Consider the following 24,106-nt stretch of genomic DNA (forward strand, 5'->3'; position numbering starts at 1 on the left):
CTCTCTTTAACAATAATACCAAAGACTTGTCATCTTAACATGCAGATGTTAATAGTTCAGGTTCTCCCTTTGTCACCTTACTTGTCACTGATCTTTTGTTCCAACTCTTTGATTACTTTAGGCAGCAATTAATATTCACTACATCAAATTATAAAATATGATATTCAACTCAATTGATGCAGGGCACTTCTCATTCTTCTTAAATAGTTTTGGATAGTGGTATCACCCCTAGTTTACCTCTTAGATACCCACGAGCATCCTGAGGTAAAGCTTTTGTGAATATATCAACTATCTATTATTTGGTATTCATATATTCCATCTTCACTTCTTTTCTTTAACTAGCTTTCTTAAGTAATGATAGTTGATAGCTATGTGTCTTGTCTTTGTATGCATCACAGGGTTCTTAGATATGTTTATAGCACATTTGTTATCACAATAAAGTATCATAGGTTCAGTAATTTCATCCTTCATTCCTTTGAGTGATTGTTTGATCCATATAATATATGTACAATTCACTGTAGCAACAACATATTTAACTTTAGTAGTAAATTGTGATATGCAAATTTTTTTCTTACTAGTCCATGAAACTAGTCTCCTTCCCAAGAAAAATTCTCCACCACTTGTACTTTTTCTATCATCAACATTTCTAGCCCAATCAACATTTGTATATGCTCTCAATTCAAACTTATCATTATTCTTATAGCATAGACCAAAGTCCTCTATTCATTTCAAATATCTCATAATCCTTTTGACAACCATCAAATGATTCTCCTTAGGATTTGTGGAAAATCTTGCAACAATCCCAACAGGTAATGAAATGTCAGGTCTGCTATGAACTACATATTGCAATTTACCAATCATAGACTTGTACAAAGTTTGGTTTACTTTAGCAAAATCATTAGTCTTAGATAGTTTATTCCTATGACCATAGGTGTGCTAACAAGTTTTGAATCCTCCATACCAAAAGTTTTCAATATTTCCTTCACATACTTAGACTGGGTGATGTAAATACTATACTTTATTTGATACACTTGCAGGCCAACAAAGAATTTAATCTCTCTAAACATGGACATCTAAAATTCTTTCATAATCTCATCAAAAAAAAATTTACACAATGCATTTTGTCCTCCAAATATGATATCATCAGCAAAAAATTTAGCTATTAAAATACCTTTACCACCTTCAGTCTTCAAGTATAGATTATTGTTGTCATCGGCCTTCTCAATACCAATCTTCACAAGATAATTATGAAGTCTCTCATACCATGCTTTGGGATCTTTCTTTAAACCATATAAATATTTGTGTAGTCTACATACCATGTTCTTGTTTTTTGCATCAACAAATCCTTTAGGTTGTTCAATGTAAACCTCTTCTTCCAATATACCATTTAGAAACATAGATTTAACATTTTTAGTTCTGAAATTATCAAAATAAGAGATTTCAAAGCTATTTAGTCTACCCATCAATCTTTTAAGGTTTAGATCATTACCAGGTGTATGTCTTAGCTCTTGTATGGTAGAGACTCTAATAGCATAGAGAGGAAGTAGTGTTATAAATACTTTTCTTATCATAGTCTCATCTTCAATCTTACCAATTACTCCTCTTATGGCATTTACAACATATTTTACTATGGCATAGTATTCAACAATATTCTCACCTTCTTACATTCTCATATCATCAAACTTACCTGTAAGATTTTCAAATTTGGCTCTCAGCATGTTTTTGTCTCCTCCATATATCTTTTCTATGGCATCCCACATCTTCTTAGAATTATCATAGTCTTTGATGTCATCAAACTTGGTGTAGCTTAGGGCAGATGCAATCTCCATCATTTCCTAATTGTTCTCTTTCTTCTTTTTTAGATCTTTAGCAATAGGGGCTCTAGCAAGGTCAGCATGCTCAACAGAAATGATAATTTGTGCATAGTCTCCAAGTCCTCCTAGATATAACTTCATCAAACTTTTCCATGTAGGAAAGTTCTCCATGTTAAGCTTGGGTACCTCTCTCTTAGGCATCTTGATCTTTAGCTTGTAGTACCTTCAAACTACTTTGCACAAGTAACCAATGCTCTAATACCAATTGTTGGATTACTTTAGAATAATTGAGAGGGAGGGTGAATTAGTTATCTAAGGTCCAAATGTCCCAATAAAACTTTTTAGCACTTAAAAAAACTCATACATATATATCCTTATCATGTATCTTGCATGCATTCATTAGATCATCCAATACTTTAACTTGTAGGTTATTGTCCTAGGTCAAAATAACTTTGCAAAAATGTAAACATAAAACATAATAGAATCATTCACACATTTGACACAAGTATTTTACGTGGAAACCCAATTTGGGAAGAACCACCAATAACATGCTACTAATTCTCACTCTTCTGAAGTGATGTCCTGTGAAAGGCCAACCCTATTAAAGGTTACAATACATACTATTGAATGTGACCTGGTTAAAGGATTTCAATCACCTATTAGGAGTGAACATTGTTAGAGGACTTTAGAACATTCCATTAGACTGTCACTCAGTTAAAGGATTTACAAATGGCTATTAGTTCAACCTTAATCCAAAGTATTTATCCTATATTGGTACAATGATTAGAAAGTAATAGTAGGACTTGATTTGATAACAAATTACAACTCACTTGCAGATTAAAAACCTCTATTTCATTATTCTTCTTGGCTTCATTCACTTCAACTATGAGAGCTTGTTCACCCTTCAAGCATTCATCCTCTTAAGCCTTCTTGCTTTGGATGTCAATTATAGACTCTCTTATTCATCCACCATATGAAGCAACACCCTAGACTCCTTGTCTTCCTGGGGTTCTCGCACATGCCAACTATTGCTTCAAGCCTTGTATCCCCTTATAAAGAGAATTTAGGTCTTTTTCCACTCAATATCAATCATCCATTTTAGGGTTAGTTCAAATTCATTGAATCTTCCCTCTTTTCCATTTTGTTCTCTCTAGAAACTTCTTCTACAATCCACTTTGAATTTTCCTCAAAATGGTTTATCTTGAATTATGTCCTCTAATGCATCAAGCTTATCTTCCACACAATCCAAGAAATCAATTTTAATTGCAAAAATTTAGTGAATCAATGATCTAATCACTCAGCAAAAACTAGCCTTTGATGCTTAGCACATATTGTGTTGCTCAACATCCACTAAAGTTCACTCGGCACATACTAACTTTTACTATCACTCGACAGTCACTAGTATTTCCTCGGCACATACTGAATTCACTTAGCATACACTAGATCTTCACTTTCCTCAGCACTAATTGATTTTCTACTCAACTTGAACTAACTTCAGTCTGCACCAATTGATCACTCGATCAAGTTTAGCTAGTGTATCTATCAACTTTAGCTTTAAGTAGATAAACAATACAATATATCATCCATGTCTTACTTGGTCTTCGTACTCCTTTTATAGACTAAATAAATCAACCTTTCCTATAGGTGCTCTTATTATCTCATCTCATCAAATCATCTTCGTCAACTAAAAAAATGATAGCATTTAGATCAAACAAAAAATTTTCTCATTAGCAAGTAGTAGTATTGACATCATTAACAATATAATGATTTTTCTAGATTCTATACAAGCAATCTTATTTTCAAAAAAAATTAAAAGAAAACTACTACTTCTTACTAATCTTTTTTTCTTTTCTTCACAAATTCCACATCTTATACAAGAAAATAGAAACTATCATAATGTATTTACTTGAGGTTCCATTACCCCTTTAGTTTCATTGACAATAAATTTGTAAATTGCTATGATAAGTGGTAATAAAAGAGGGAATACAATTGTAGCCTTCTAATATAGGTTGGCTTGTCATTCTTCATAGGAATTCATTTAAGTATTTAAATTAAACTCAATGTCCAGTGGTCTGATTCCAGCATTATTTATTTCTTATAACTTATGATTAAAATAGAGTAAAAGATGTTTGTTGAATCCAACACAGCAAATAATGTGTGAGAGAAAATATAAGAACTTAGTGTTATAATTTTTTATTTCATTTTATAAACATAAAATAAAATAAAATATAGAGCCCATTCATAGTTTGTTTGGATTAATTTAAAAATAGGTTTTGAGAGGACCCAAAACTCCATACAAAAATTATCCAATAGTCACCATTAAGTCTATAGTATTAATAGAAAATATAAGTTTTACAAGGACTTGAAACCTTAGTGTTAAAACTTACAACTCATATCAAAATCCCCTAAGTGAAACACCTAACTACTAATGAAGGAAATAGAGACTAGAAAACATGACCATGAACAAAGACCAGTACCAAAAACTAGAATCACTAGAGTACAAAGAATGACCAAAAGAGAAAAAAGAAAAAAAAGGATACAATGCTGCACTAGATGAATTCCTTCACAGCTTTATCCAAGTTCTTCCCAAGACTAGCCACCTCTTCATTTGATTCTTTAGAAGTCAAACCTAGTCCCACCTCAATATCCTTCTTTGTACTCATTCTTGTATGCTTACTGGGATCTCCACTTAGTGACACATGTATTGGAGAAACAATCTCTTCTGCACTTCTCCTTGCCAAGTTGGCAGTAGTGGTACATAAGTTGGAGGTAACTATGTTCATGTTCTACTCACTATTATTTACAAGCTTCCACAACTTAGCCTCATAGTCTAGGAATTTATCAGGAATGTCAACAACCTTTTCTTCTAGCTACATCCTTTTGTCATGAGGGAGATGTCATCCCATGTTTTGGCCTTATGGAGAAATTCTAGATTTCCACCACACTCCACCCCATCCATCTTGTCTAGATCATCAATAGCATAGTTGTCATCCTCAATGTCTTGACCACTTTTAAATATTCTAGCATAGTGTTAGTAAGCCACTCAATTAGGTTCTTCTCACTCTCAGTACCCATATTACTACTTGGCCCTTCAAAATTTTGGTCAACACTTAGCACATTCTCCATAGGATTTTTTAATGGAATGATTTGGGCTTGTTATAGCTCTTCTTTCTTTTCCTCATGTGGCTCATTTTCCTCCCTATTATCAAGCCCCAAAATATTATCCTTCAAATGAGTATCGTTAGTCTCCAAAGGGTTTCTATCTTGAGTCCCTTTCCTAATCTTCTTCTCAGAATTTGGGGTTTATAAAATATTAACCTTATTTCTAAGCACCTTCTTAAAACCACTACTAGTATTCATAGATTTCACAAAAGCCTCCCCCTGGCTACCAAAGTAGACATCATTGTTTGAATTAAAACCACTACTATCTATTTCAATCTCTTCATCCTGACCACTCACATTATCCTTTTTATTTTCCTCCTCAACCTCCACATAATTTTCAAAATCAGTTTCCATCTCCTGAGATTTGGCTTTCTTCTTTTCCATTCCTAAAACCTTTTTACTCTTCTTCTCTAGAGTCATCACCTAACTCCTCCTTAGCTTCAAAAACACTCTCTGAATTTTTCTCCATGTCTTGAGCCTCCACCTTCTTTTTTCCTTGAAGACCCACCTTACATTTTTTACACATCACTCTTCATAATGTTATTCACAAGACATATCTTCTTTCCTACTGGGTTTACTTGTTTGCAATTCATGCTAGATTATTTTTGCATTATTTGGGATTCCTCCACTCAACTGCCTTTTGGTCTGTACTGAGTATCATGGTCTGTACTGAGTATCAAGAAATTTCCAAACAATTAAGTGACATTTTTATACAGTTAATTGATATGGTTAATGAGATATTTAAACCACCAATCTCAGTTATCTCCATAGAGAAGACACAAGTATAACTACTCATATTTTAGTTTAACATGCATGAATGCTTAAATAGAGTACATATTGGAAATTGGCAGCTAGCTAACATATATATATATATATATATATATATATATATATATATATATATATATATAATCAAAATGTTTGACCTTAATGTACAATTCCACTACATCATTTGTTTGCATTCCTAGTTTTAAAAGATAGAACACATTTATATATAGATTGGTAAGATGTGTTTAATATTCATCCCAGAATTTACTCACTTTTTTCCTTTATCCAAATAATTGGTTGTGCATTTAGAGCCTTAAACTTATTTTAAACAGATTTAAGTTTATGACCACTATTGTTTGTCAATTAGTTCCAAACTAATACATAGTTATCATTTCTAGTGATCATTGCTTTAATTCAAGGTTTTATTTTATGTTCACAATTTTTTCTAAACAAACAAGTACAAACCAAAAACATGATCCTAAAAAGTATTGCACCTCAAATGCTCAACCAACATCCACTTATCAAGGAAAAAGATTGTATTATGCATAAAAGAACTCAACCTGAAATTCTACTAGTGTGAAATAGATTTAATTTCTTTGTCTACATGTTTCCTAAAATGTTAACAATGCTCATGCTATTTTACAATACCAATAGTAAGCTCAAATTTTGGAATTTTGGAAGAGATTTAAGTCAGTAGCAAAGAGTGGAACATAGTTTTTAGATGCTAACCATGTAATGCCTCTGGTTCAACATCAAAGGAGTGAGCCAATGCAAACATCATATTATAGCTATGTTGGAGACTTTCACTTAGAGATATTTTTGTTAAACTTCTATGAGTGACATACAATTCCATGGTTAAATGACTAATTAGACTGTACCACTGCATAGAATTTTTTGGGAAATGCCACAAGCTACTGCTTAATAGGTTGGTGTTCTTAGTTTGAGCATTTAGGGAAAAATAAATAATTTCTCCACTGAAGTGGCATCTCTACAATAAGTTTAATCTTAAGAAAAATGTAAAACCAGTGTGGCGTCCTAGTCTCAACCCAGATATAGTTACGCACTTCAATACTAATTTAAAATAAAATAAGAAGAATATTTACTATTTCTAGAAACATGGCTCATTGAGGAATCTATATGTTCATTCATTGTAAACAATGGAATTCTTCAAGAGAGAACCTCGTAATTTCTCCTAATTTGTTTCATGAGTTGAGAAACCCAAATATGGGCTATGTTGATCATAGGCCCAATCCATTCTATTTGTGATCAAATACATAGTAAATGTTATCTTCACATGCAATGGAGTTAGCTAAAATATTAATGATAAGTGGTTGAGATTGGTGGTGTGTTGTGTTGAGTGGTGCTTGGGTGTGCTTGGTCTGTGCCGACCATATATGGGTTTGATAATTAATTAAATATTATAACATCCCCCCATAAATTAATTATCAAACTATTTTCAAAATCTCCAATAATCTAGAAACCATGGGTCCTAGCATAAATCCTTGTTAGGTACCCATTTACAATAATCTTTTAAACACTATCATTCATATTGTTTCTTATGCATCACAATCACTTTTGGGTTTTCATGGTTTACCCCTAATCGATGCAATTTTGAAATGGTTTCAAGTTCATCAACAACTTCACAAACATCACACAAGGGGTTTCAAGATCACCATAAACCTCATTCACAAATAGTGTCAAGATTACCGCAAACCTCACTCACAAATGCTTTCAAAATCACCATAATATTTTCACTAAAGTGGTTTTGAATTACCACAAACCAAGCACACACTACTCACAAACCATCAAAATGGGGAAACCATCATCACTATTGGCTTTTCTCCTTGTGTACCTGCATCAAACTAATTATTGAGTCCATATAAAAAGAAATCTATCTATCGAGATACATGGGTACCCAGCCACTATACTTGCCAGTTTTATAGAAATCCTTTTTTAGATACATGGTTCATCAATACGTCAAACAAAAACCTTAGAGGTGTTGGGCACAACTGATAATACACCCTGTACATTCACATAGCCCATTAACAAATAGTCACTTTCATCACTTTTTTGGGGGATATCTATCCTAATCTTCTATTTCATGACCATTTTTTTCTATGGACAGAGCTTTCATAATTAACTAAACATTTTCTCACTTTAGATCTCAACACTTCAACCCCAAATTAGTACACACATAGACCTTTGCACCATCACAATGATTTAACACACCATCACATTTTTTATTCAAATATTTTGTATTTAAGGAAATCAAGGTAACTCCCATAGCTAATCTATAACACTAGATACAATATAAATCATTCACAACCTTTAAAATGATATTACAAACATGAATGAAAAACTTATTTGGAGCTCACCTTTTCCAGAACAATTAAACAATGAATCACATCTCCCAAAAAGCTTCAACCCCAAATTTGATCTCCACTTCACTTTGCACTCTTTTGAAATTTTCTTTCACAAGAATTGGGTATGCACTCTTTGGCACTCTTGCTTGCACAAAGGTGCTCCACATGCCACTAATTTATGAGTAGAAGCTTCACACAATGCTTATTTGTCTTTAACTGTCAACTCCAATTTCACACATTACCAATAATATTACACTTATAATTTTCTCTTACTACTATTAGTATCTTTCTTTAGCATGAGTTATCCTTTCACACAATCTTCTACCTTGTTATCTAGCTACATCACAAATCACATTCTTTGGCCAAATACACCACCAACCATCTTCCATTCAAATACAATGTCAATCATCTTTCATAATGGCTTGAACAATCACTCTCACACATGATAACAATCTCTTTTGAGCAATTTTTGTTGAATCTCACTTGGTTGTAGCAAATAATCATCGGCATACCTTCCAAAACACACAAACTCCAAACAAACACCTTGACTCTGAAACAACAATCTCCTCATGTCATTTATTCACTTTGAGAAACTTCAGCACATGTTATGGTCAACACTTTCATAGCAATATTTGTAAACTAGTATATACTTGGGAAGCTTTAATTTCTATCATAGTAGAAACATCAATCACTTTTGACTTAGAAATCACCATTCTTCACTTGTTGGTCTGATAAACAAATAGAATGGACATTTCTCTCACTCTTAGATCTAATACCAACTTGAGAAACCTAAATATGGGCTCTACTAATCATAGGCCCAATCCATTCTATTTATAATCAAATACATAATAAATGTTATCTTTACTATGCCATGGAGTTAGATAAAATATTAATGACAAGTGGTTGAGATTGGCGGTGCTTGGATATACTTGGTATGTGCCGACCATATATGGGTTTGATAATTAATTTAATATTCTAACATGGAAAATTCCTTCCTTACCCAACTTCTTAGCTAAATGCTTCCCAATACACCAAGCTCAAGCATATTTCTGTCAAAAGGCTTTCTTCTCTTAATATTAAATTTTATTTTATTTTTCAGTTTTCAGAACTAATTGTTTACTTCAATTTCTTATCTTGTTGCATGATCCAAATGAATTTGAAGTTCTTATTTAAAGACCTCCTTCTTTCCATAATCCATGCAACATTCCCATTTTGCCTCTAATCCTGGCCTCCCCTGCTACAACTCCTCTCATTAATTCCTCGCTATTTCTATTGTTTAAGTTAAATTCAAAAATCTTCATGCACCGGTAGTAGCTAAAAGCGATAACTCCCATTAAGTTAATCAATTGATTTTCATCTCTTAGTATAATAGTTTATAGTTTACTCTCCAACATTTACTATTAACATTTCAATAAAACAAGGAGTAAAAACTCTCATGCTCATGTTTGTAATATCTTCTCTATAATTAAATACAAAAAAATTGAAAATAATACAAAATTCTTGAGCATCCTTTTTATTTTATTTCATTTATTCATTTCTTTGTAAAAAACCTTGATAAACATTATTTGAGATTAAAAAATAAACTTAGGATTTATTTTTAAATAAGAAAGAAATATTTGATTCTTTTATGCATGATAAAAACAAATCCACACTCGACTTCATCTAACTTAACTACATAGTTAAATGAAGAATAAGGTTAGAGTCACAAATTGTAACAAAGGATGCATTATTGCTAGGTGTGTGTGTCTGTACCAGATGATCCATACCAACCCTACCAAGGAGCTAGCCTCCTCTACCTTAGCCACACCCTCATCTTCAATCTTGCACAAAATATAGACACTAGCAATGCACAACAAGTTAGTATCGATTTAAATACCAAAAATCCATATACAAATATGTCATATTTATGATTTATAATTATACTTAATGATACATGCATATCATCAAAGTCATGCTACATTATATATATTTAACATAACATAATATCATTATAAATAATTAACATGAAAATGTCATAACCATGAGATCATAATCAAATGATAACATTAGCATAGCATTTTATAGTTATATAGTCGAACTGCATATCGACTATCAATACATCAATAAGAGGTCTAAGTTGAACAACCTATCAATTTGGTGTCTAGCTCAAATAGACTAACAACCATTAAATCTCCAATCAAAGTTTGTCAACTGAATTCAAAGTTTCAACAACTCCCTACAAAATAGGAGTCTCTCAAGGTGGGTCATGATAGTTATTGAGGCATTACTTATTACCATTGAATGAGAGAAAAGAACCAAGATAGATGAAAAAGGGAAGAGACATTACAAAGGACAGATGTCCAAACTTTGGATTTTACAAGCATCTAAAACACTTGACATATGTTAAGACAAGTAAGAAATAATGTGGTAGAAATGGAGTATAGAGCTTTAGGCATCTTTTTTGGTCTGTCAATATTGTTTTAAATATAGTTGATAAAAGTTAAGCCAAATTCCATGACTTTCAAACAACATTTCCACAAATAAAATGATAGAAAATAGAATATGGATCTAACTAGAATGTCATTGGTGCAGCCACTTTTGTTAGTGATGGAAATGATGGAGCGACCAAAAGAAGCAAATAGCTTCTACTTCCTTTGGGTTAGGTGAAGGTGGTAATGGAGAGAACTAAATTTAACTCCTTGAAATTGATTGAGACCCAAAAATTATGCATAGAAACACATTAAATTATCTAAGATTGGAAAATATACATCTCTCTAGTCTTGAATTCCCCTACTACTCATACTTTACCATGTAGCAGAATTCAATATGCTCCTAGTTCTTATAATTCCTAAATGGATACTTATTTCTGGTTCTTTTTATCAATACTAACAGTTATTTATTTATTTACAGTTGCCAACCATTTACAAACCAACCAAATAGTTGTCTCAAAGGTTTTTAAATTTATGTTGTAGGTTCTATGCTAGACATTTTAAAATAATGAGCTTGACATGAAGATATGTATTAGTCTCTGTTATATGAGAGATTTTCTTTAATAGTTATAAATACTCCTCAAAGGTTAACAAGACTTTGCATCTACGTCTGATAGATGCACATGTAGAAATCATTCTTGCACTTGTAAAATAAAAAGAAAATATTCTCAAAGCGCTCTATTTGAAAAATAGATGGAAGGGGAAAAACTGCCAACTGAAATAATGTCGCAAACAAAAAAATGTAGAGCATTGGTTTGGTTGATACTAGCTGAAATAATGTTGCAAACAAAAACTTTGGAAAATCCTCTAGATAGAGTGTTTAGAAAAAGATGTATACAATGTAAAAGTAACCAAATTTTAATTTTTAATGTAATGGGCAGTTGCCATTTATAGAAAGGCTAAGAGAGATATTATTGAAGGTTTAAGAATATTTTTAAATCTGCAAGTTAAAGAAATAGAGTATTGTTAATAAGACACACACATGGAAACATGAAGATGACATAGATTTCTATTTATGAGATTATTAAACTCTTACTATTTGTTGATATCAATACCAAGTACCATGAACTCTATAATACAACTTCTGAGATGGTACAAAACTTGATTAATGGGGCAAAGTTTACAAATCAACAGACTTTGATTAAATCTTAAAATAAAATTTAAACTTGTAACAATTATATAATAAGATATTTTGAAATAAACATTTAATATAAAAAATAAATTAGATTTAAACTTGCCTATAATAAATCAGTATTATAGAAACAAATTGTAAATAAATACATTAGAATAATGCTTCTCTTAGTTTTGGCAACAAACCTTCCAAAACAAGAGATAATAAAATGGGTTTGGTTGTAAATAAGCCAAACCCAAAAAAATTGAGAAAAGACAAGACCCTTTTGTAGGAAACCTTCCAAAGAGGGTTAGGAACAACAACAACATAATTATATATTATGGTGAAAGAAAGAAAAAAAACTAAGATATAAATAATGAAATCTACAAGACAAACAATGTTAGAAATGAAGCTCAAGCTTCTCTACTCCTCTCAAAAACTATGTTTCCAATGTGATAACATTCAAACAAACTCAAAAAAGGATTAGATAGCTTTGATACCATGAAATAATATTATCAAAATGAAATGAAATGAAATAAAATGATCCAAGAGAGCTTATTATGCAAATAGTTACCATAAGCTCAAAGCCAAAGAGACGTAAAGGATTTTCGAAGGGATAAAATAAGAAAAAAAAACCCATATGAATTATATGAATGAGGAAAATGCCTATAAATAATGAGAGAGACATAAAATGAGAGAGAAATGGAGTTATAAGCTCATTACAAGCACTACATAGTGAGTTTTTGGTGTAGAGAATGAGAGAGGAGGGTCTCTTATATATAGATGAGAATAGGAGTTATTTAGTAATTCCCATGTGAATCATTGCCACATTCATAAGTGTGTGTGTACCAAGTGTTATGATCCTCATAAGGAGGAATAAACTATTTTCCTTAGTAAATTAAATACAAAAAATACATGTGCTCACACTTTCATTAGAGGACAAATAATTACATAAGAGATTCCTTGGTTTATCCCAATAAATAAATACAACCAAGGAAAGATTACTAATTCTAACTGAACTATATTATTCTTTTATTATGTTCAGTCTAAAAGACTAACTAAAGCTCACAAGAAGTAAAGATTCTCCCTTTGAATCATCTTTGTAAACATATCTATTATATTTTCACCTGTATGTATCTTTTTCATCTTTAAATATCCATCATCCAAAAATGGTCGAATGAAATGGTAATATAACTATATGTATTTTGTCTCTGAATTTAAAGTAGAATCCTTTACAAGATTAATAACACTCTGGCTATCTATATCTAGATAATTTCTAGTCTATGAGTGTCAAAAATATTCAATAAAATATTGTGGATATATCATCTCCTTGGTAACCTCTTTAGTAGCAACATACTTTGCCTCTGTAGTGGATAAAGAAATCACCTCTTGTAATTGAGAAACCCAACTCACTATTGCCCCACTAACAACAAATACATATCATGTAGTACTCCACTTGGTATATAAATACCCTACCAAATTTGAGTCAACGTAGCCTTGTAAATCAATGGTAGAGCCCCTAAAATGTAAATATTTTCTAGATTTACCTCTCAAGTACCTAACAATCCATTTGATTGCATTCTAATGCTCAAATATAGGATAAATCATATACCTACTAATGACTCCTACATCATGTGTAATATCTAGTCCAATATATACCATGGAATACACTAAACTACCTAATAATTAAGCATAAGGTACCTTAGACATTTAATCCTTCTCTTTATGTGTCTTTAATTGCATCTCCTTAATCAATTTCAAATAATTAGGCAAGGGTGTGCTAAAAATATTTTTCATTCTCCATATTAAATATGTGCAATACATTTGTAACATAATCAACCTAAGATAGATTCAATTTCCTATTATTCCTATATTTACAAATTTTCATACCAAAAATATGTTTTTCTACCCTCAGATCCTTCCTTACAAAAGAAATTCCAAATATTGTTTTAACCCCATAATATGACCCATGTTAGACCCTATGATAAGTATATGATCAACATATAAACATTAAATAAAGTAGCTATCACTATACAACCTCTTATAATAAATAAAATGGTATGAATGAAACTAACTGCATCCATGCTTAGTCATGAAACTATTAAATTTAATATACCATTGTCAAGGTGCTTGTTTTAAGCCATATAAATTTTTCGTCAACCTACACACTAAATTTTCCTTACCCTAGACCTTAAATCCTTGTGGTTTTTCCATATATATTTATTCTTCTAAATAACCATAGATAAAATCTATTTTAACATCAAGTTGTTTCTAGATGCATATATTTAGGTGTCGCAATACTTAAAATAGTATGAATAGAAGTCATTTTAACAATTGGAGAAAAGAACTCATCAAAATAAATGTCCTTTTTCTATGCAAACCTTTTTATAACTAACCTAGATTTAAATATTTTCTTACCTCTACCATCCTCTTCAGCCAATAAACCCATTTATTTTGTAAGCGCTTTTACCTACATGTAACTTACATAATAGTCAAGTTTGTTTTTTCAAAACTGAGTCTGTTTCTTCTGTCATTGAAAAATCCTATTGAATCTTAGTATCCACCTGCATAACTTCATCATATCCTTTTGGTTCACCAACATATGATAAGTAGACTACAAAGAGGGAGAGAATTACTTATGAGGTCTACTTAGCCTTTTTGACTATCTAACATTCACTAGACTTTGTGGTATTTTTTGTTGATGTCCTTGTGAAGCATGAGGGACCATTAGAACATCATCTTTTTTAGTATCATCCAACACTATGTAATAATTTTATTTCTTCTCATATTGTTGCAACAAATCTTTGTACAACACTCTCATTGAATATGACATCTATGCTTCTTACAATTTTATGGTTTCCAAAACCCTAAAGTCTATATCCAATTTCATTGAATTCCATATCCAACAATTTTTTTTTTTTTTTTTTTTTAACATTCTAGCTTGGTCCTATTTTTAGAACCTACATGTGTAAAAGATTCACAAATGAAATTTTTGAGAAAAGAACAACTCACCTTCTTGCATGTCCATTCTTCCTCTAGAATATCACAACCCAAAGGAGAAGAGGGACCTCTAGTAATTAAATAAACAAAAATATTTATAGACTATTCCCAAATATTTAAGGTCATCCCAATATGCAACCACGTGCTCCATACTATTGGAAATGTAATGATGACCGAGTGACTGAGAGGGGGGAGAGTGAATTAGGAACCACTTAAACCTTCATTCTCTTATTCCCACTTTATTATATTATCTAATCTAATTGCATGCATGAAACATAAATTAATAAAGTAACAACATAACACTTTGACACGGTATTTGGTAACCCAAAAACCCTCCAAGTAGAAGGTAAAACTAAGGTAGGGGTGACACCCACAATGTTTCACTACTGCAATAATAAAGTTGGCCTATCAAAGCTTACAATTGATCACTCTAGGTGATCTAATCAATTAAGAGTAAGTAGGACTATTAGGTCCACCTTCTAAAAGGACTTATACAATACAATTAAGTGTGTATTTTGTTAGGAGTTTCTACAAAGGACTATTAGGTCCACCCTGTTAGAGGATTTGACAGGTGTTGTAATGCCCCACTTGGGAACCCAAGAGGATTTAACATGATTTTAATGTTTACTGAACTTTTTTTTTTTTAAGTTTAAAAAACTTCAAGTTAATAATGTGGAAATAATATACACATACACAACATTTACACAAATGCAATTATAATACAGATTTAATTCCTGAAGGGTTCCTTCACGTTGATCATGTTTAAGAAGTTTATATTAATTAGTTAAGTCTCAAATACAATGTCTCATGATCATAAATAAATAACAAATATATCATCTCATAAGAAGATGCATGAATACAATTAATACAATGAGAACACATCAAATGAATTTAACATTCACTACACATGTCATAGGGTATGTGAGAATAGATACCCTATCGTACCCTATCTTTGAATTGCCAGGATGAGTGTACCCTATTGCACTATCTCAATGGTAAGAGAGGGGAGATAAATTCTCAAGTCCAAATCCTAAATCCTTAAACCATTTGTCCTAAAAAGGTAGGACAAGTATCTGAGATACTTTACCTTCTGAATGTGTCGGATGACATAATTCGTGATTTTTAACCCTTTAGACTGATTTTGTATGAATTGTTCTATGATGGGTTTTCATATTTTATCCTGGAGGTCTATGGTGAATTTTCTATTAATTAAGTCTTAAATTAACAAATTTAATTAATAATTTAATTATTTTGAAAAAAGTTAATATAATATCATGATCTTTTGATATTTTGATTTTAATTAATTAAATGGGAATTAATTGAGAAAAAGAATTAAATAAAATAAATTAAAATTAATAATAATAAAAGTAATAATAAAATAATAAATAAATATTAATAATAGAAATAATAAAGGAATTAAAATAAAAGTTACAAGTCTACCTAGGAGTAAACACACCTCTTGATTGCACATATGTCAACAACACAGGAGTTAGCGCACAAATTAAGCGCATGGTTTCTACAACCTTGTGACTCATCTAGAAGGTTGGAAAAGACTCGTGCTTAGTTGTCAACACCTTCTAGTTATTTCTAGAGACATTCTAGGTGCTTCCTGAGAGTTCTTTATATTCAAGCACTCCTAGAAGCTCGAGGAGCATGTTTGGAGGACCTGGGAACGTTGGAGAAGGAAGGAGCTTGCTCTGTGGATTCTGAGGAGAAGTGATTTAGCATTAGTGTCTAGGTAGACACTTGTGATTTTGGCATTAGATATTTCACTTCTTGTACTTCCTGTCTTCTTCGTGTCTTCTGAATGCTTTCTGAGGATTTTCATATCTTGGTTGTATGCATTTTGTTGTGGGTAGTTAAATTCTATATAAGAAATTTTCATATGCATAAATCTGAGGAAACTATGGGGCAAGGGTTTTCAGTTGCGTATGGACAAACCTATTTAAAAGAATTAATGGGTAAATTTAGAGATCAATTACTATTTAGGAGAAATTCTCAATTCATCGGATTGGAAAGCCTTTTTGTTTTTAAACTATGTATATATTCTCTTTTTAAAATATGCAAATCTGCATACATATATATATACATATATACATATATACATATATACATATATATATACATATATATATACATATATATATATATATTATACATATATATATACATATATATACATATATATACATATACACATATATACATATATATATATATATGTATATATATATATGTATAATATATATATATATATATATGTATATATATATATATATGTATGTTTATTATAAAAGAATGGCGTAATGCTTAGTAATAACCTGCATGTATATATATATCTATATAGACATATATATACATATATATATATAATTGTTAAAATTTTGGTGATAAACTATTCATAGTGAAAAATATTTATTGAAAAATCTGAATTCGCATATGGGGGAAAACATTTTTTTAAAACGTTATAAAAAAAAATTTAATCAAATTTTGGGGGGAACAGACCTGTAAACTCGAAAGTGTCCCACTCTAAACCCTTCTATCCAAACGATTCCATGAGTTCGAAATGTCCGGATGCCGGCTTAGAGCTCCCTATCCAGGGAGTGCAAGAGAGTATATTTCAAGAACAAGAAAGCTCTCAGATGAACCTTAGAGATACTCTTCTTGCTAGTAAACCATGCAATGGGAGGTTCCAAAGACAAGATGCAAGAATGCAAATGTCTCAAGGAGTTCCTCAAGAATGCAATGCAACTAAAGATTAAGCTAGAATGAGAATGCCAAAGTGCAGCTATTCTAAGCATGGATGAGAGTGTTGCAATCCAAATATTAAGCTATGTGAGATAGATTATTGCAAAATAGAAGATAAACTAACATGCAACATGAATCTAAGCTAAAATGCTATGGTATGAGAGAATGTAGACAAGAAATAGAAGTTCTCCACAAACCTCCAAAGAAACCTATTAGAAAACCTACAACATAACAGTGTTCAAAAGATGGATCCTTTGAGGGGGAAAGCTCTCTCCCTTTTAAAGTTGTACGGACGGTAGAGATCAAGATGAAGATGGTGGATGATCAACGGTGGAATTCAAAAAGAGGAGTGATCCATGTGCACACACAAGTCAACCAATAGAATATAAGTTGACTTGTCATATAAGACAAAAGTCACAAAGCCTTTTCTTTTAATTGCAAAATAGAAAAAGGACTTTATGTGTGCACTTTAAGTGGGTTAGAAGAATGAGGTGTTTTATTTAATTAAAAGGGGACATGTTCTTTTAATCAAATAATGAACTTAGGATAGCATAGTCAAACTATAGGTTATAATCAAATAAATTGATTATTAGCAATTTGGTCTAAATAAATGATTAAATTAATTTAGCCAAAATGTTGAAAAGGGGGCTAATAGTCTAGATGACCATTTTTAGGTGATTACATTTGCCCCTCTTTGACTAATGCATGATCAATCTGGGAACACATTATGTCAAAGAAAATTGAAGCCAAGTAGGCGATGATAGATATAGATGTCTAATTCCAAAGAGTGAAATGCAGAAATAGATAGCAAGTCCTAAATGCACAGCTTGATAGCAGTAGTACTGAACACTAGGAAGAGATGATGTCAGAATTCAAGAAGAATACTAACACTTAGAAAATCAGATAGAGTGAGAGCAAGTGAGAAGATCAAACAAATGCTCCTAAACAGTGATAGAGTATTTTTGCCCCCTCGGGATCGAAATTGAAATGAGGTAAGGGGATGCAAAAACTAGCTAGAAATGAGAAAATTAGAATATAGCAATGTCCAAGATGACAGATAGATGATTAGAACCCAATAATGACTATATAAAAAATTGATAAAATGCCCCAGTTTGACTAGAGTTGACCTTGAAGGATATAGCATAAAAATAAGGTCGAAATGAGTAGAAAGGTGATTTTAGACATGAAACAGTGAATTGAAGTAGATATGAAAAATAGAAATGATGAAGACATGAAGAAATGAAGATGCCCCAGTGATGATTTAGAGATTAGACCTCAAAGGGTCAGCTAACTACTCAGAAGAAAGTATAATTTTAAAAGACAATTTTGACCATCAAGATGAACTCGAATTTTGATTTCGATCTCGAAAATGAATCTAAGACGTTGAAATTATTTAAGAGGTCAAAACTTTATATAATGTGATGACAAGATAGAAAAGAGATGAAGCGAAAGATTAAGAAGGTGAAAAGACATGAACAAGAAGAAAGTAAAGAAATATATGAAAGGAGTTAGCTAATATGTCTGTGAAAAGATGAAGAGAGAGCTCTCCCCATATGCAAGAATGCAAGACTAAGCTAGAAAATGAACCTAAAATGCAAGCTAATATGCAAAGTGGTTTACCAGCAAGAAGTGCATAACATTTAGACTCTTAATTTCATCATTGAGCATTTATTAGGGACATCATGAGATCATACAACCATCACTAGTATAACTATGAGGATATGAATATGATTGATATCAGATAGGTATGTGGAAATCCAATCTAAGCATCAGAGACATGTAAGTCAAGATAACTACGTGATTAGATTCCCTAAGTTTAATTTAGCAAGATTACACTTGTATCAAGGCATAAGCGCCAAGATAAACCCCGAGTGTGGTCTTACAAAATAGTCAAGGATGATACATTTGTAAGTCAAAATGTTGAATAGGTCAAGCATAAATGCTTACAACACTATAGACAAACAAAGTATACCCACAAGTAGAAATCAAGAAAATATGCCCCATGCCCCTAGTCTTCTAGTCAATGACATCCTTGAAAGACTATTAGGGAGGGAACACATGGCAAAGAAATCATCATAGACATCACACAAAGCAGATAAATATCAGCATATCTCAGTCATTTAAATGTAAAAGTGCGTGTGTGTAAGTCACTTGGCCATTTCTTCCAGACTTGATTCTGATAGTGAGAAATATCGCGACATCGGAGACCGTAGGTAAACTATCTATAAAGTGTTGAAAAACACTTGATGTCAAAGTGGGGGAAGTGTTGAGAAACATTGTTTTCTGAGTTGTCAAAGAAACCCTAATGCACAAGAATACCTCAATAGGCTAAGCAATTGTGTCCCCAAGACGAGGACAAGAAACAATTCCAAGCTAGGAAATGTGTAGCAAAATAGGTGATTGAGATTGATAGACATAGGTGCAAGGGTCTCAAGTAGCACCTGTTTCTAGATTTTCACCACTTGACAGATTTTTTCAGGACTTTTTTTTCAATTTTTTTTTGTATTTTTGAATTTTTTTGGTGATACATCAAAGTGCCTATTGTGAGGTTTTCACTAAGATGATCATTTTTTCAGGACATTTTCTGATTTTTTTGATTTTTTCAGCATCATATATGATTTTTTGGATTTTTTAGAAGGTTTTAGAGATTATTAGTTCTCAAGCAAGATCACATCATTTTCTCCCAATTTCTAGCAAGGTATAGGACACGATGGAGAAACAAGTCGATAAATAAGAAAAGATGCATAAGAAAGGAATGTGAAGCAAGTGAAAGTGATCCTCAAGGACTAACTCCTCAAGAGTACCCAAGCTAGGGAAAGAGGTGAAATAGTCATATGAAGCATGTTTTGGATAAGCAATGGAAGTAATGAGAAAGATAGCATGTAGGATAAGCGGTGAAGCCAACAAATGAGATAGCATGAAGCATGTAGTCCAAAAGAGTAGCCATGTCAAGAGACCTATGAGAACCATGATTTATTTATTATGATCAAGACCAAGGGGTCAACTAGATAGTATAGCAATGGGATAGAGAAATAAGAATAAAGCTCAAGATAGAGGCTATGAGTGAATCGGAGAGCACAATAGAAAATCTCGTGGATAAGATAGCCAATATGCAAAGATAGCTCAACATTGTCAAGATCAAAGAGAGAAGAGGGGATAGGTGGATGATGGAAGAATTACGCATGATGCCTGTTTGCCAGGTTTTCATCATGGTACTTATCCAAGGTGCCACAAGAAGTAGTTTTCACCATAGGATGCATTTATTTCTCTTTACTTTTGCTACCAAGGTGCCACAAGAAGTGGTTTTGACCAAGGCACATTTTAAATTTTTTTTTTTTTTTTTTCTTTTTTTTGTTTCTTGAATTTTTAGAAAGAGCTCAAGCTTTTTGAATGTAGATAGTGCTCCTATAGGAAAGATAAGTCATGATAAGCCAAGACCATAGAAAGGTATGCTCAAATATGTTGATGGGGTGATGAAAGAGAAATGGTAGTAGGAAGAGTATATGGAGGATAATAGTTCATGTATAGAAAGAAAGTGTAAGCTTTAGAGGATTTCATGAGGGTAGTTGAAATATTGGACAAGATTAACATTGACACACACCTTAAAGGGTATTGGAATGATGGAGGAATCATGGATGAAGTAGCTTGAGGTTTAGATGTATGAGGTGGTAGAAGAGATTTGAAAAAAAAGTGGAGTGGAAGGCTGTGGAATATTTTTAGGAAGATTTTTGGAAGAATATGGAATGGAAGCCTTTGGAAGCTTGAATGTCAACTTTGAAGTATTTTCAATATTCAAGTCTTTCAAAAGAGACTTGGAAATCCATATAGCTTTAGATTTTCCTTTGGATACTTCAAAACACATTTCTTCAATAATGGTTTTAGGAACCCATATTTTCTTTGATTTAGCTTTTTTAATAGTGGACCTTTGTAGTCTCTTTTGTGCATTCTCCTTCTTAGCATTCACATGTCAATTAGATGGGACATAGTGATCTTCATTTTTAAATGGATTCTTATGTTTATTCTCACTTCCAAAGGACTTAGGATTTGTGGATGAATAAGGCTGATATGATTGATTTAGATGTATAGATGGGTGAAAAGTCATCAAGGATGAGTGTCTTTGTTGATCTTGAGGTATTATAGGAGAGCTAGGGAATGAGCTAGGAGTGAATGTAGGAGATGGAGGAACATAAGGCCCCAATATGGATGGAAGGTTTGAATTCTTTAGTTTAGATGGATAAGGACCAAGGATAGATTTAGAAGATGCAAAGAGATAGTGGGAAGGGATATCAACATCTTTAGAATGAGCAACATGGTCAAAGCCATCAATAGACTCATGAGTACCTTTGATAGGAACACCATTTTTAATAGGAGCACTTGAATCTTGAGCACAATTTTGAAGTGGATATGGAGAAGTAGAACATGAGGGGATGCTTTGATCTTGACAAGTAGCTTTGGATAGCATATGAAGAGAACTTTTCTCATAATTTTCAGTAAGCTCAAGGGAGATAATGGAAGTGGTATCTTCATAATACTTAGGAGGTGGACAAGATATAGGATACGGAGGGGAAAAATCTTGAAAGAGATGAAAGGGTGCTTGATCTTGATCTTTCTTGACATTTATAGCTTTTTCTTTTTGAGGGTCCTCTTGACATGGAGCCACTTCTAAGGACAAGGGAGAATGAAGAGTGAATGGAGTAGTGCATGAAGGTTGAGGATGTTTAGGATTGGTAGCATGGAAAAGGTTTGTAGCCAAATGAAGGTTAGCTTGAGTTTTTTTTAGAGATAGCCCTTGAGGATACACATAGTCAATGTGGAAAGCATTACGTTCTTTATTTGATAGAGGTATGTTGGAAAGATTTGAAGTGTTGGGAGATGCATGAGTGTTGGAAGAAGTGGAAGATGTCATGGAGCCACTACTAGACATAGGTTCATCAACGTAATCTTGCTCAAGAGAAGTATCCTCGGCACATGAATCACTAGAGGTTCCAATAATTCCATTATCCATAAGATCTTGGATTTTATGTTTTAGCTCAATGCAATCTAAAGTACTATGCTCATTATGTTGATGATAAGCACAATAGATATCCAAGAATGGATTTCCATATGAGCTAGACTTAGGTAACATGATGATCTTATTGCTAAGAAGTTTTTGCAAAGTGTCATCATAAGAATCTTCCAAGGGAGCAAAAGTTCTATTAGAAATATGTCTAGGATCTTCTTGTTGTTTCTCAAGTGAATAGCATGTGTTCATGTCTTCATCATTATCTTCGTCAAAGATAGGTCCATCATAAAATTTTTGCATAGGCTCAAAGGAGGTATCACTTGCTTGTTCTCTAAAGAGGTCTTTAGATCTAGAAGATGAAGACATTTGATGTCTTGAAGTAGAGCATGTAGACCTAGAAGAAGAGGATGACCTCAAAGAAGGTGACTCACATGCATATAAAGACCTTAAGGAAGATTTATGTAATAATGTAATCTTCTCCTCCAACCTTTTCTCAAGTTTAGACTTCATTTCTGTCATGCGCTTAGAGAGATGAAGGTACAAAAGATCATTTGTCTCTTCTAGTTCTTTGTATTGCACATATAGATCTTGAAACTGTTTAGCGGCATGGAGGATATCATGATCATCTAGATTTGGTTGAGGTTTGGTAGCACAAGGTTTAGATCCCATAGTTTTAGATGCAAAGCCAAGCATAAAAGAGCCTAGAGGATAACTTGATGTTGAAACTATAGGAGGTAGAGTGTTCACTTGCCAAGATAGTAGAGAGAGATTAAAGTGACTTTCCAAACAATATGTCCAAGAAACTTACGACATGAATGAATCAAGTCAATAGCTAGGCAAGATGCCCAAATAGCCAAATAGATAGAGCAAGCAGGGTGACAAGTGAACAACTCTCCAACCCAAGAGTGTAGTCAAGATATCAAGGCACCATTTCAGCAAAAAGATAACTAGCAAGTGGACATAGACCATGAAGATAGAAAGACCAAGAGCGCTAAGACCAAAGAGCCACTTTAAGCATGTTCAAAAACTAGAGACATAGCAAATCAAAGTCAAATGATGAGACTCCCCTTAGCAAGAAACACAAGAAAATGTTTGCATTTGATGTTTTGACTTGGTTGACAAAGTTTGACAATAGTTGATAGCATAGCAAGTTGGATGTTCAAAAACAATTTTTTTCCAAGCAAGATAGTGACACATGGATTATTCTTCAAACAATCAAGCAAGGGACAAAGCAACCTTGCATGATACAAGCATATGTGAGGTCTCAAAAGAAATCCCTAAAACTATCATCATGTATATGTTCCAAAAAATTTTACAGGTCTAGCACATTCGAGAACACATCAAGCAATATCTACCTAAATGTCATGGTTCATTATTCAACAACTTGGCCCACACTTGATGCTTTTTTGCCTCACACCAAGTAGTTTCCCACAAGAGATATTGGATTTGTCATGAAAGTGCCATAAGCACAACCAAGGGAACACATATGGTGAGTGTAAAATCTTGGGGTGATCCGGGTAGTCCACTAGGATCGATCCTTGCACCAAGAAGTTAAGCGGCTAAAAAAGGTAGTTACTAACTTAGGGTGTTTAGATAGGGCTTCCGTTCATAGTGTTCCTCTTGCTCCCAATTACAAGACACCTCACCTTGCAATGAGTAACCGATCTCGC

This window comes from Cupressus sempervirens, chromosome 1 (genome assembly GCF_028749045.1).
Source record: "Cupressus sempervirens isolate cs-2001-9-10 chromosome 1, ASM2874904v1, whole genome shotgun sequence".
Classification (NCBI taxonomy): Eukaryota; Viridiplantae; Streptophyta; class Pinopsida; order Cupressales; family Cupressaceae; genus Cupressus; species Cupressus sempervirens.